The sequence below is a fragment of the Mastigoproctus giganteus genome, chromosome 4, assembly GCF_048544385.1.
Source record: "Mastigoproctus giganteus isolate SK-2022 chromosome 4, ASM4854438v1, whole genome shotgun sequence".
Lineage (NCBI taxonomy): Eukaryota > Metazoa > Arthropoda > Arachnida > Uropygi > Thelyphonidae > Mastigoproctus > Mastigoproctus giganteus.
The window spans coordinates 32,241,615-32,257,880 of record NC_143578.1 but is presented as its reverse complement, the minus strand read 5'-3'; the positions used below and the strand labels follow the sequence as shown (position 1 = coordinate 32,257,880).

At 37.2% G+C, this 16,266-nt stretch overlaps 1 protein-coding gene and 1 non-coding gene across 2 annotated transcripts in view; both read right to left on the bottom strand.

The window, feature by feature from the left end:
- ninaC (STKc_myosinIII_N_like and MYSc_Myo21 domain-containing protein ninaC) overlaps positions 1-10,776 on the bottom strand; it is a 262,582-nt gene extending 251,806 nt beyond the window's left edge. Inside the window, exon 1 of the mRNA XM_090371467.1 lies at positions 10,673-10,776. The gene's annotated coding sequence lies outside the window, so the exon portion shown is untranslated. The remainder of the gene's footprint in view (positions 1-10,672) is intronic.
- Positions 10,777-15,678: 4,902 nt separating this feature from the next.
- On the bottom strand, positions 15,679-15,750 carry TRNAP-UGG (transfer RNA proline (anticodon UGG)). Its single transcript has one exon. It is a non-coding gene; the product is annotated as a tRNA-Pro (tRNA).
- Positions 15,751-16,266: the final 516 nt, after the last annotated feature.

Here is a 16,266-nt window from a genome sequence, read left to right as displayed (position 1 = left end):
AAAAAAAAATTTCAATATATTATTCCCTTTAGTTCGATATAAGTCCTGTCTTCCGTTCAATACATGTCCTTTCTTTTATTTTGGAATGTAAACCTTGTATCCTCAATCTCATGCGATCGATGGTAGCACAGTTAGTAGGATCGCGATCCTCCCCTCATTGGGTGGAAAAGACCCGAGTTCGAGTTCCGTCGATGACATGAGGAATTTTACGAGCCTTTTCAAACGTTTTTTCTTTAGTTGAGATGTTAGTCGGTCTCAGGCGAAGGTAGTATGGTTTTTTCTCTCGGAAACACGAGTTTTTCATCCGGCAAACACAAAGTTTACCTCAGAACACGCGCAATTTAGAGACAATATATGTACACGGAGCTAATGCTCCTAAAACCCTACTATAACAACAACAACCAGCATCTTTTAAAATTTCTACTGAAGTTTGAGGTATTTTTACTTCACTTGAGAGCCTCCTTGTAGAATTCGGAGGCTTTTGATCCTTAACACTATACATTATCTTCTTTACGAGATGAATGTGATACTCCATTGCTACAGAAAATAGCAACACTTCTTGTCTCTTATAATATTTGTGTTAAGGGAGATAAGTCCGAATCTTAAGCCATTCTCTTCTTACTTTTGGCTTACCCTATATACCAAAAAAGTTTTGTTTTAGTTTATATTTTAAAAATCGAATGTTTAAGTTTATAATTATACTTAATGCGCTTGTTCGCGTAATGATGTTCAAATTAGGTGTGTTAGCATGTATGCATAAGCACCCAATGTCGTCACTATATCCGTCTGTCCTTCCGCATGTAACAACTCAACTCCCAGTGGACGGATTTTCATACCACAAATGTTGGTTTCTCTGCAACGTCGACCTGCTTTTTTGATCTATTCATTTTCTTGATTCTTCTTCTTTTGGATATGTTTGTCAATGAAGGAGCCCATAATGATATCAAAGAATCTTTTATTTTTATTTATTCTAAAAAAAATTTTTGGAATAATTAATTTCCGGCGTACAAACCGTAGAGTTGGTTCGTTCAAAAAAAAAAAATAAATAAATAATAATAATAATCACATTTTTGTAATTATTTATTTACTTTCAATTAACATCAAAATTTGGATGGTACTCTTTGGAACCGAAGCTTATATAGCATCTTAAAAAAACATCTATAGTTTCATATTTCATTTACTTTTTCCAAATATTTTATCTAGTCCCTCTTTAAATCCACATTCTCCAAAAACTAGAGAAAATCCAGTCATTTATATGCCCTTAAAAATTGCTCTCACTGTTTCTGAAGAGTTAAAATTAATTCCTTAATTAATTCATTTTTTTAAGATAAAAAATAAAGGTTAGGTGTGCCAGGTCTGATTTATACGGAGGATGTGGTTCACGTTTGACATTGAGGTGGGAGTAAGTTTTAGTATATCATATTGTTTTTTTTTTTTTTTTTGTTTTTTTTTTTTGTCAAAGCAACTAAGGCTATGAGGGGTCAGTTATTGTCTGTTTTGCTGGATGGAAAACTCGAGTTACTGGCGGATGGAGGATCGTGCATCTTTTGCCTGAGATCCACTCAACTAACTCGGCCACGTACTCACCAGAACCACAGCTAAGATTTGCTGCTTATAATAATAAAATAAAAAAATTCGGAGAATTTTCATAATAAAAACAATTGTAAAATAAGCCGTTCCATTTTATAATTTTCTTCTTATTTTAAAAATACATTTAATAAACAAAAAAAAAAATCAATCTTATTACTTTTCTGATAGGTGCGAAAGATCTAACTGAAGACTAGGCATTGACGAACCTAACTTAACTACAACACTGCTTAGTTTCACCTTACATTTAAAGAAAAGTAAATTTATATTTCATTATTTCCAATTTTTTTTAAATAAAAATCATCGTTACATAATGGGGGCGATGTACGACAGCTATTTTCATGGTATTACCACTACAGACGGCGGTTTCATTATGGAAAACCTTTTCTTTTTCCTAAGACGAATCCTGTTTTTTTTATACCTAATATTACGAAAGGGCAATGTTCTGTTATTATTATTTGTATGTTTCTAAAACAAACTATAAACGAGTACCTATTATTTCTATTTTCTCCAACACGATCAGTCATTGTTCGTGCTAAAAAAGTTGACTTTTTGTGCCCTAATAGGAATGCGGAATCTTCCCTAAAGACATTTTAAATGACGACTACTTTTAAGACCAGACGCTTTAAGGAAGCTGGAATTTTTCCGCTTAGGCGAAGTATAGTGTAAACAGTGGAAAACAGGTCAATAAATCATTAGACCTTATCACAGTCCATTGTTCTGAAGGGTCCACTATTAAACTGCCATTAGGTGGGACTCATGTTAAAGTTAAATTCTAAAATAAGAAAAACATGAATAATTCATACCAGACGATATTGACCCGCATAAGCAAAACATCTTGAGATTTTCTCATATTTGGAATAGCGGAATCATGAATTGGTAAATGAATCGTCCCGTTTTCCTAAGATGAAAAACTTTCTTGGGAGATTTACTGAAATACATGCTACAAATTACGTTTCTTGAATTTGAAGGGAAAAAAAACAAGGTGGGTTGAAAGGGCAAAGGGCTCAGGAATGAGTGTCAAACGAAAAGGCTGGGGAATATGTGGCGCACCTGAGCTACAGGAAGAAGAACAATACAGCAGGGACGTTCCTAGGGTATGCGGCGCCCGGGTGTCAATCGCAATTTGGCGCCCCCTTTAAAATTTTCTTCTTATGTGTATGTATAATGTAGTTTTCAGGCGCCCCTTGAATGTTGAAGCCCGGGTGCAGTGCACCCCTTTCACCCTCGGTACGGCCCGCCCCTGCAATGCAGTCCACATCCCGCGGGCATCTCAATGAATTTAGGACCGTTGCTATTTGGAAGTCGGGATTACTGTTGTCGTAATTAACTGATAACCTAGTTCTCAATATGAGGAGACATTACAGGGCGAAAAGTATATAGTAATATAACCATAAAATATTGTTGACAATAAACCTTAGTACTAAAAAAATACTGACCTCACTTAACTGGTTAGGTATTGAATGGAACTACGACAGTAGACTCAAAGATGGGTCAACAGACAAATCCTTTACAGTAGATAATATTTGATGCGGAATTTCTTGAGTTTTTAGTTTTATATCTATGGTTAATGTTTGCAGCACAATAAAAATACCCAGTACAGTATAAAGAAAGACGATTTTATTTTTAAGGTTAATAAAAAATCATTAGTAGGTTGGCTGTCCAGCATGTTCACACGGAAATCACAGTGGTTATAATCACCGGACACTTTTATGAGCTTTTTTCACTCCATGGCTGAGTTAGTCGATCTCGAGCGAGGTCAGCGTGCTTTCCTTCCCACCTGGAAACTTCAGATTTTCATCCAGGAAAACGAGCAAACCGACCAGAGAACATATGCAATTAGTAGTGTCCCAAATGATGCATGAAAGCAAGCTGATACAACATCAGTCAAAAAAAAACAAAAAAAAAAAAAAAAAACATTTCGCCTGCCCATCCCCTCTAACAGTTTATCTCTTTTTTTCCCTTGAGTTACGGATATAATACGTAAGTAGATGATTTTTTTTATCGGGTGGCCCTAGTATGACACAACCCTCGTACACTGGTCTCCAAAAATTCTTATAACCATAAAATCTGATATAATGGACAACTCTTATCACATTTTTCGTGGATGAAAATAACACTATGATGGATTTGAAAATGATTACGCCCCATTTTCACAAGATCGTGGCTACACAAAATGGAGGGACCTGCATAATTCAGGCTATAATCTCCACTGTGAATATGACAGTCTCTGACAACAAAACAGCTACACTGATCGACAAAATTAACGAACACATAGAAAACGTGGTTTAACTTGTACATCTTGCTGTGAAGCGGGAAAAATTTGGTATGGTGATGTACCATAGAATAACGATGAAATGAGGAGACAGCGAGAAACTTCGCACAGGTACAAGGGACATTTATAGGGGTTGTATAAGAATTACCAAAACGGTTACATTACACAAGTATATAAAAGATGCTCGAAAATATGGTCATATGACATCAGTACGGCGTACGATCCCCTCCAATGGTTAAACAGGCCTGACATCGGTGAACCATGCTTGATATAAGATTCTGTGGTAACGAATCCCATTCTTCCACCAGAGCAAACCACGGAGTTGGCTGTCGGCGTGCAATGCAACACTCAAGGGCGTCCCACACACGTTCGATCGGATTTAAGTCCGCTGATCGGGCTGGCCACAGCAGTCGGCGGATATCTGCAATTTCAACATCCCACTTGATGTTCCTATTCCTCTACCACTTGAGCTCTACGCGTTGTCGTTCATGAAAATAAAAATCTGGGTCAACCGCACCCCTAAAAAAAGTCGCACATAGGGTTCTCGGTACTTCTGCGCAGTTACGTAACTCTTTGAAAAGGGGTGCGGTCGTTGATTATTATTCCGCCCCACACAAGTACACCGCCTCCACCATAAGTGTCCCTTTCTCTGATGTTAGAAGGATGGTACCGCATTCCTCGTTGTCTCCAGATGAAATAACGTCTAGAATCTGTTTATAGGCTAAAATGTGACTCATCAGAGAACAGAACTGTGCCCAATTTTGTCCCGCTTCATTGCAAGCTGTACGAATTATACCACGTTTTCTACTTGTTCTGTTAATTTCGATTGCATTACACTTGGGGATTCTCATCCCCAAGTGTAATGCAAGGTTACACTTGGGGATGAGAAACCCCCAAAATAAATTATACACTTCGTGGGATTGAATTAGAGACAACAGAGGAAGAAAGGGATCTGGGAACTACGATACAACAGATATGAAGTTTTATAAACAGTGTAAACAGGCGGCCAGGAAAGCTCATGGTGTCCTATCGATTTATCTAACAATATCTCGTAGAGATAGGCGGTCATAATTTCAGACCACATTTGGAGTACAGTACTGTGTTCAAGTATGGAGACCTCGTCTCAAAAAAGATATTGCGCTTCTTGAAAGGGTTCAAAGACTGGCAATTTGCATGGTGAGATCGACAAAAGAGTAATCATAGGAGGAAAGACTCCGAATACGCGAACTACGGAGCTTGGTAACCTGGCATCTCAGAGGCGACATGAGGGAGGTGCATAATTTGTTGTTTATCTTTTTTTTTTTTTTTTTATGTGAAAAGATCTTTGGCGGCACCTACTAAATTTTTCGGACTGAAGTAAAACCGAGTCTGCGCGCACAGTGGTATCGTCACCGTCCTCCCTACACCGGGTGGAAAAGGCCCGGGTTCGAATCCGTTGATGTCCTTTAGTGGGTGTTTTTCAATCCGTGGCCGAGTTACTCGGTCTCAGGTGTAAATAGCAAGATTTTCCCCCCAGAAACTGGGTTTTTTTTCGTCCAGCAAAACAGGCAAATCGACCAGAGAACACACACAAATACGGGTTTCTGTATTAAATTACGAGTAACCATAATATAATAATTTGAAGTAAAACCGAATGGTAACGAAAATGCAAGACAGAAGTGCCGCGAATGACGTCACTTCCTAAATTACACTAACTCAGTCACTAATGTTGATTGGGTAGAGTAACTAGCGGGCATTTGCATAAAACATTACATCGTTCATACTAAATATATCGGAGTGAAGTAAAACGGATTGGTAACGAAAATGCGAGACGGAAATTAAGCAAAAGACGTCACTTCCTAAATTACACTAACTCAGTTTAACGTTGATTGGGTAGAGTACGTAGTGAACGATGTACGTAAACGTATGTACGTAAGTTATGAACGATGTACGTAAACGTTACATCGTTCATAACTTCGGTTCTAGCTGTTCGATTTTAAAATTTTAAACGGTTTTGACTTTCGTCAAAGATGTTTTCACATAAAAAAAGCATCTTTCGTGAGTGCAGGATACACACGCGGCTTCTTTCTTTTTTTTTTTTTTTTTTGGCAGGCGCATTAATAGCATGTGGCTTCTTTGAACTATTTGGCTAATACTAATATTAATTATAATACCAATACTAATACTAATATTTTGTTCAGAAAATATATTTCGTTCTGAAGTGAATTATAAGAACACGGAGGTTTGTAGAATATGCTTTTATAATTTTAGCATTTTTAAAATTCCAATAGCTAATTTATCTAAAATTTATAATTTTCTAATAATGTTTTTTTTTTTTTTTTATATATGTAATGTTAAAGTTGTCTATCCAGGGTTATTCAGTTAAATTGGGCATGGTGTTATCGTCCTTTTATCAAATATCGTAAAAAATTTCTGAGACAGGAGATGGTTGAGATCATGAAATGTTTATCAATAAAATTCGAAGCACAAAGTGAATATTTACAAACACATATGAAAAAAATAACTCTCTCCGGAAACATTACCAAGTGAATTAAAGCGATTGATATCACGTTTTATTTTGAATTTTAAGTCAAGGTGGCAAACTGCATCGAGAATTATGAGTACTCTCTTGGTAACAGCCAGGAGCGGCTTGAAACAAGCGCAAGCTTTCCAGTTAATGTTCCTGAGTAACAGAGATACAAAGAACTGTCGCAAGGAATTTGCCCAAAATGAAATATCCACATCATCACAAGTCGCACCAGATAAAAAAATTCTCTGTTTATACTCCGGGATGACCACAGGATAGAATACAAGCAACACCATCGTATTTAGCAACTAGGGACTTGAACTTCGGTTACTTAATGCAAGTGCATTTATAGTAGTAGTAGTAGTAATAGTAGTGGCATGTGATGCAAGAAAGCAAGTGTATGAGCTTATGGAGCATCAGCCAACAAAAAAAAAAAAAAAAAAAATCACACCATTCCCTCCAAATGCCTGTCCAGTTCCTCCTTAAATTTATTCAACCTATCAACTTCCACAACGACAGATGGAAGTTTGTTCCAGCAATTAACCACCCGCTGGCTAAAGGCAAATTTCCGCACATCTAATCTACATCTGTGTTTTCTTAATTTGAATTTATGCCCCCTTAGGTTCGTAATCTGAACAAGTGGAAGGATCCCATCAGAATTCAGCGTGCTCAACCCATTCAAGGCCTTATACACCTTAATCAGATCACTGCGCAGGTGCCTAGTCTCCAGCCACTGCAATTTGCAGAACTTAAGCCTCTCTTGGTAAGAGGATCCCTTCATTCCCCTCACCAATCTTGTTGCCCTTCTCTGTACGCGCTCAAGTAAATCTACATCCTTCCTAAAATGAGGCCTCCAGACCTGTACGCAGTACTCAAGGCGTGGTCTGACCATTGCCTTATACAGAGGGACAATCACCTCCTTTTCCCTGCTAGCAAAATTCCTATATATCATTGACAAAACCCCATGACCTGCCCTGGCAGCCTGTCTGCATTGCTCAGAAAACTTCATATCTGACTGCACAATTACTCCCAGTCTTTTTCATTTTCTACCACCTTAAGAACCGGAGAAACAGTTGGTACGTTTCCCTGGGGTTACTTCTACCAATATGCAGTACTTTGCATTTGTCAAGGTTAAACTTCAGTTGCACCTTGTCGCTTGACCACTCCGCTAAAATCAGCCAGTAACACGTTTAGGACACACAGTGTTAATCAAATCACATAAGTTTCTAGTTACTCAGACTAAATTTAATTCTAAAACTTCTATTAATTGCAATATGTATTTCATATCTAAAATAATGAGAATTAGTGAAAACAAATACACCCAGTGATCACTAAATTATGACTACATTACCACATAGCTCGTAGTATAAATATCCGAACAGCTTCGTATACTAGAGCAGTGATAATTGCTTTCCTTGCCTAAATTGAATTTTTCAGTCATTTGGTGTACAGTGGATCTTCTATTCTGACGCACAATTCTCTTTAAAATCCTGAGGTTTCGTTCTTGGAGTACCGACTTTCTGCAGTCTTTCTTCCTTTTAGATCTGCGTTCTCCTTTCGTCTTCCCCTCGTTGTATACTCTTGAGATGATTGCTTTCTACACACACCAGTGATTTCTTTGTTTTTCGCATTGTGGCTCCTGCTAAACGTCTACAACAATAACACCTTTATAAAAATCGGAAAGATTACCTGTCTTCTTCATGACCGGATCGGCTATGAAGCCCTAGGAAAGCGTCAGTATTTATTTGATGGTAAAGGAACTTGTGATGACACCATGTGATAATTTACATTTGTATACGCCAGTTGCTAAAGGTTTCTAATATTTTTGTCCAGTGAATACATATGGAAATAGAGTGTGGACATTGGCCACATCTACCCAAAAGAAGCCAGTTTTTGCCTTTGGATATTGATTGTTACAATGGATAGTAACAAATGCCATCTACTTTGAATGCATCATACTAAACAACTGGAAAATTAACCATGTAGCCATAGATTATGCAGTCTACTTTCTGGAGACGCTTTGTGAATTAACTGGCGTAATTTCATCTAGCTTTTGGGAAATATATATGTGGCAAATTCCACCCCACCCCCACCCTCCAATCCTTAGATCAACCCCCCATCATTATTAATGATAAATCCCTCACTTCATGGTTCATCCAAGTATCAAGGTTCGAACACTTATTGCTAAATCAGCATCTGAAAAATGGTACAAAATTTCGACTATAGATCTGATGAAATTTTAAAATATACATACAATGTCACAGACTGTGGTAAACAAGATAATTTATCTAGTGACTCTTCCAATGATATGATGACCTGGCAAAAATGTTTATACGTTCGTATTGCGAATGCAACTATATGGATTATTTTTAAAGTTAATATATACAGAACTCATTAATTGAGTTGTAAAAATAGGAGTAGGAAGTGGAGTAGTTCGAGAAGAAATATTATCAGCTCCCTTCCTGTTTTTTTTTTAAATCCTCCTCTTTGGAATTTAAAAGATAATTAGCCGTGTTTTGATTTGTTAATGCAAAGGGGCTCACATACACCTTAACAAGGAAGCGGAGATAGAATTGTTGGTGTCACATCAATGATTCAGGAAATAACGAAACATGAATTAGAGTGTGCTATGCTAATAGTAAATAGACGGAATATATAGTCATAAAGTTGAATAATGAAGGGGGTGTAATATTTGTGTTAGTAGGTTGAATAAAGAAGGCCTGGGCGGACAGTTTAATAGCCAAGATGCTTAAGTATCTTAGACTACTGTGAAATCCTGTTGAACGAACGACGTTGACCTTGGACAGTTTGATTTATGTGATGATGAATCGCTTGGGTTATATGAGAAGAGAACTGGAAGTCAACTAACATTTGAATACGTTATGTAATCTTGCAGGAGGAAAATAACCCACCCCATTTTATATTTGGTTATAAATATTTTCCTACCACGAATTAGATTTATGAGAATCCGATGCCCTCGTGGGTAGCACAGTTGAATTGAACTCAGGTCTGAATTCAATTCTCGTCAATGACGCGAGGAATTTTAAGGACCTTTTTCACAACGTGGCTGAGTTAGTCGGTCTTAGGCGAGGATAGCATGGTTTTTTCTTTCCGAAACTCTTCCGGTTTTTTTGTCCAGAAACAGAAAATCGACCACAGAATACACGCAATTTACAGACAGAGCAATAATATGGTCTTAGTAGCTAATGCTCCTAAAACCATACTACCAATTTTTGACAATCCTTCACAGGTAGATGCCAATTATCGGGGAAATTAATTTTACAAAATGGCCGAACTTAGATTAAACGCATGCGCACTGAAATATTACTACTCTTTTGTGCTACTTTACCTTCGGACATATTGTAGTTTCTGGACTTCTTTTCATGTAAAAAATGCGCGATAAATTCTTGATTCTTTGGTGTTACTTAATTTCTAATAACCGTCCATAGTAATGGCTTTGTTTTACACAGTCTGATTGTAAAAGTTTCTGCACTTCGTACACTTCAACCTTCGGAAGCAGTTTTAATTTCCTGATCGATATAGATATGTGATAACTACTGTATGACATTCTGTTGTTGAGCAAACCTTCGTAATGTTTTACGTGGAACATTTCTCCAAACGTCACACTGACCAGCATTAAACGATTGTTTTGAAGTAATGTTCCACCATGAACAAACACTCCTCTCTGTTGAACGCCATGTTCATTTTACTGCTTGCACTGTGCATGCACATCCTTAGTTTTTCAGGTTGTCGACAGATGGCGACACTATGCACAGAATAAAGAACTCCCCTGTAAATTTCATATCTCCAGCACTCTTTTGCTCGAAGTTATTCGCATTTTCGCGGATTATGACTTAAAATGATCTCACTGTCTAAATATTTATTGTTTGATATTAAATATCGTAATACAATTCCCCTAATGTCGCAGATGAGGGTTAGTTCTTTATTTCGGAGTTCCTAAGCGGCTGCTTAATACTTAAATTCACCACTATTGCGCATGAATTAACATATACGACACCCACAAGCACGTTTTTTTTAAACATTCTTTTGTTGAAGTCTCCGAAGGATCTTTGTGTGTGTGGTTCCCCTGGTGTAGGACAATTCATGCCCACTGTGACCTGAATATATTGAGAAATTGCTTTACACTGACAATAGACAAAGCATTATGAACTAAACTATAGAAGAAATGTTCCCAAATTATATTAACGATCGTATTTGATGCTACAACCTAAAGAAACTATTCAACACGGATTAAAAGAACCTCCATTGCCACATCCGGAAGTGAAAGTATTACAACGACTTACCTGGGAACTTGCCGCTTCGTGTAGCCCTTTTCCCACTTGAGTGGACCGAATTCAGAACACCCCATGTGCCGAAACGCTGGCTGCGTAACTCTGTTGTGTTCGTGTACTTCACTTGTACGGGAAGCTACAGGTGTTTAGCCAGGCTGAAACATCTCGCGTCGAGAGAGAGAGCCGACGAGACCCAGTTGCTGTTTTGCTAATCACGTGAGACGCCGAGCAGAGGTCAAAGTATCCTCACCTGGGGCAAAGTCAGCTGCTAAGACCTACAGTTTCTTCACCTTTACGGATGGGCTGAAAAGTAGTTGCACACGCTTTATGTAATGCTTTGAATACGTAATGGCCGAATATGTTATTAACAAGTGGTACAGTATTACTCGTGGTGAATTAATATTGATGACGTTGTAATGACAACGGCTGAAGATCAGGTTTCGATTTTGGACTTGTGATTTCAGGAATTTTTTACATAAAAAAATTGGTGCTTCCGTGTACAAAATCAGCTGCTTGTGTGTGCGTAATACCCCCTCCTCCCGCCGTGCAAAACAAGTCACAAAACGTCAAAAAATATAATAAAATAGATGAATGTTTATGTTGGCTCTGCTAGATCGCAAAAAAATATTGATTTATTCACTTCTTTCATTGTTCATTATTGATTTTTTTTCCCCTTATTCATTCCATTTTGTAAGTTGTAATTTTGCAAGTTCATAATTTATATATTTGAAACAAATAAATATTGTTGGGAATACTATGTTGCCGAAATTATCTCCGAAAATACCGTTTATTTTTTGTTGTTTTCCTCGCTAAAATATATTTATAAATTCATTAAATTGAGATTACATTACAGTTCTTTTTTTTTTTTTTTTTGAATATTTCGTTGTTTAATCATGAATCTTGAAATTCATGAGTCAATTGTTAGAAAGCCGATAATACTGGTTTAGATTTGATTTCAGTATGAATTCTATTTTATTGATTGAAATTCTATAAATATTTGTAAATAAAGTTTTTATTTTTCTTCAGGGCTGGTCAGTATTGTACCTTGCTGATATTCTGAATACATTAAAGAGAACGATATAGTGACAGTAAGCATACGGAGTGGATCACGGCCGACCGGGCTAGCCAGGTGGGTAAAGTGCCTACCTGCCAACCTAAAGGTCGCGGGTTCGAATCCCGCCTCGGGCTTGGATCACAGTAAAATGCAAAAACTTTGGGAGATGCATTATGGCCACAGAAGCTGATGCGCTAACAAAAAAAAAAGAGTGGATCTCTTAATTCTCTTCAAAATAAGTGTCCTTCTGAGGCAACGTGCTTAGCCAGAGATTTTTCCATTCTTTGAAGCACGCCATAGCCGAGTGGTCACGCGTACTTGTGCATAAGTACACATGCATTGAGTGACCCGGGTTCAAGCCAGTGACTGGTGAATACAGTGCTGTTTCTCTCTACCTTGTGAACTCGTGTGGTCGTCCCGGAGATTTATTTTATTTAAAACAATTTCAAAATCACCGAAAGCTAAGCCGTTGTATTACTCTTTATTGTTTGTACGTTATTAATTCAACGTCCCTTTGAGTCTGTTTTCAGTCTAGGAAACAAAACAAAAAAAATCACACGGAGCCATATCTGGTAATACGGGAATTAATAGATGAGTGATTCTGTGCTTATTCAAAAAAACTCTGCACAAATTGCGAAGAAAGCGAAGGCGCATTATCGTGGTGAAGCAACCGGTTTTTGGAGTTCCACTTTTCTAGTCTTTTAATCGGAACCGCATCATGGAGGCTTTAGAACTTCAACGTAGAAATTGTTTGTCCTTCTGGATTGTATTCGTGGTAGACGACACCCTCACACTCAAGAAATGTTGGCAACTTCGCAGATTACTTTCGACAGACTTCTTATTGCCTTGGAAACGATCATGCCACTCGAAACCTTGTGTGCAGCCATATGCTATTTTAAGAAGATCGAATGTTTCGCTTACGGTTTTTCTGATTTTAAAACAAAATTGCAGACTCGATTAGAGTGTGACATGTCCAAACACATTACGCTTTGAGCAAACTTGAACAATTACCATAGCCCGAACACTTTTGAAATAGACTTGGTACACAGGGTGATACAAACCGAAGTACTGTAAATACTTTCATATGTTCATGAATATGACAACGAATTTTCAAATATCAAATTGTAGATAACTTTTTCTGATTTTTTTTTAAAATCGGAATTTATCTATCATTTTCAGGAAATTATTAGCTGAGTAAAACATATCGAGTGTTGATGTATTAAAAATAATCCATAGGAAACAACTTTATGAAAACTAGAAGGGCTCGTCCGGGATTTGAAGTTATGATTCTCGCACCCAAAGCGAGAATCATACCCCTAGACCAACGAGCCACTCGATCAAGAATTCGCAAAATTTTCTTAAAAATACAGTATTAACGTTAAATTATATTGACAACGTTAATACTTAGAAACTGAACAAAGTTTAAATATATTTTTCCTGAAGAGTTTATCCAATACCCAGAAGTTTTTGATTGTTGTGAGTGGTCTGGAACGAATCATCCGATGCCAGTGGAAAAGAAAATTGCCACGGTGGAAATATATGTTGCCATAAAATACTTGTATTATCAGCAGATGAATTCCATGAAACATGGTTTCAACAAGACGCTACTACTCACACTTCTTGTACCTTTTTGGCATACTAGGATTTCAAAGGATTACGGCCATCAAGATCTTCACTCTTGATTTCCTTTTATGGAGATCTTTTATAGAACACTGTGAATTCAAATCACCTTCAATCAATAGAAGAATTTCAGCATGCAGAAGACGTAACATCGACTGACATTTTTTCAGTAGCGGAATGAAGCGAAAAGACAAGCCACTCTAAAACTGGTTCTCAGAGCTTAGATATAGGAAATAATCAACGCATGCGCATAGCGACGCTTTGGAACTCTTCTCTAGCAGCACATCTAGGATGAGTAAATGTGTCAGAGCAGTACTGCAATCTCATGTGCTTTGGTTATTATCTATCTATTTGCAATGAATAGTTTTATTTTCAACTTAAATAGTCTTATATTTTTTTTTATTTAAAAAACCCATTTATTTTTCATTATGTGTGTATAAATAATTTACTTTAATATTGATTTAATTAACTCTTAATTTAATTTAATTTTTAAATAAAAATTATTTTAATAAATAACTAGGGGACTCCGTCCCCTGCTCGCTTTGCTCGCCAACCCCCGCGCATGCTTTTCTACGTAATATGTAGAGGTATGACAGAGTAAGTCAAATCTTTTCTACGTAAAATATAAAATATATAAAAAGTAAAATTGTGTGAATGAAAGTTATTATTAATTGCATGTTCTATCTTAGCCTCTTCGCTAGACAGACTGATGGCTATGCAGGCCCTCAGGGGGCCTTATGGTTATCCAAGCTGACACCATGCTGTAGCTTTTCCTAGCTAGTGTGGTATGGGATGCTGATACTGGCCATTAGGGTAACCCCCAGGCCAGTATGGGACAGAGCTGAAAAAAGCACGCTCCACCATAGGAATCTCTTTCCCTATGTTCTTTTATTCCTACTATCTGGGGTGGTTGAGGGTCCTTCCTCCACCCTGGGTGGCCCCTACTACCTTTTTCGTGGTGGCTCACCCCACCAACCACTTTCAACTCCCATCCTCTGGACTAGGATAGGCATCTTGTACCAGGGGCTCCCTTTACTGTCTCCCCTTCAAATCAGGCGAGTGCTTCAATTACTCCCCCCCTCCGTTATCCGCCCCCTTTATCCCACTCTCTTCCTATCTCCCCATTATCTCCTTTCCAATAATTTTTTTCTTTTTTTTGGGGTGAAGCTCTCCTTGGATGCCTGGGCTACAAGCCCCGCCAGAGCTTTCTTCTCTCCTAATGTATTCTGGCCCGCCTCTCCGGGGCGGTGATGGAAACTGTGGGTGTTAGTGGCTCTCCACAGGCCCCAAGCTAAGTGGCCAGAGGGAACAACACAACCCACACTAATACTTCACAAAACACACACTAACACACACCCTGGCCTTATGCAAAGTATTGTATTCTACATAAAGTAAAAATGGGGAGTTGGGGGAGACCCCCGGTGCCGCCAGACAAAATGATCGATATCTAATCAGGAAATAATCTGCGTAATTATTTACCTGTGCATTTGTAGTGCGCGGCATTCAATCACTATATAATTATTTACCTGCGTTTACATAGGTAACTTAGGAAACGGCCTTTTGCTTCGGGTTTCATAATGCATGAGAAATATTGTTGCATCCCAAAGAGCAGGACTAAAATATTTAACTGAAATATTTACAAACTACAAATATTTAAAATATTTACAAAATATTAAACTACTGTATTTAAAAATATACAATATTCATTAATATATAAACGCGTTACAATGGAACATCAAATGTTAGACAGGAAAGCACGAGATTGGTGAACGTTATGGAACGTAATTATTTGCATTTGTAGTGACGTAATTGCCTCGCTCTCTTCTACCATTGGCTCGAATAAATATCACTAGGAGGAAAACGTTTTTAATGTATTGAGAGATTTTTGCCTGAATATATAAGTAAATTGCAATATAAATATATTTTCCAGGGTTCTCTGTTGTAGTCAGTGCCCGGGGTTGCAGTCTCCTGTCTTAAATGGGACCCCTGGAGAAACAAAATGGCTACCACTTTGAAAAATTTCTGTAATCTACATTAAATAATGTTATGCCAGTTTCTTCCATTGGTTGGATTTCTTTTCAAACATGGTGTATTAATGTGGTCTTTTAAAAAGTTATTTTTTAAAAAAAGATTTAAATATGTAAAAGGAACGATGTCTAAATTAGTGGCGTAGCAGAAAATTGAGGGCCGCTGCAAATTTATCGGGCAAATTTGTCGTTTTAATAATAATAATAATAAATGTATATTCTTTAAGTGAAACTTGCTGTAGTCATAGTCTAACTATGACTACAGCAAGATAAGAGGGATATATCATAACTGAATATATAAAAAAAAAAAAATCACAGGGCCCGTCCGGGATTTGAACCCGGGACCTCTCGCACCCAAAGCGAGAATCATACCCCTAGACCAACGGGCCACTTGGCAGCTAGCAATTACCTACTTACTTCTTGATACCATAAAACAAGATTATCAAAATAAATTGATTTCCTGGTTGTAAATTGGACACGCACCGAAGTATTTTCGAGTTAATCACATTATGAATTCTAAAGTTTACAAAGGTTCATATTAAGCGATGCAAAATGTAATATAAAATAATGAACAGTAATGTAAAATTATAAATAGGCCAGATTGTCAATGTAATAAATGCCATTGATCAATTAGACTTTATGTCTGCCAAATAATCAAAAGTAATAATTAAAAGAAAGCGAAATGGAAAAACAAAATTTGAAATAATTTAATGTATTAATAATCGAACGTTTTATCCCAGCCTAAGTATCATAATAGCATGACATATCCAATTATGGATATAGACATAGAAACATAAAAAACACAAGTAATAAAAAATAAATTTTAGAATTCAAATTAAAATAAACTAAAAATGGAAAACTATACACGGAAAATTAAGCCATGTACATGTACCTGAAATTGTTCA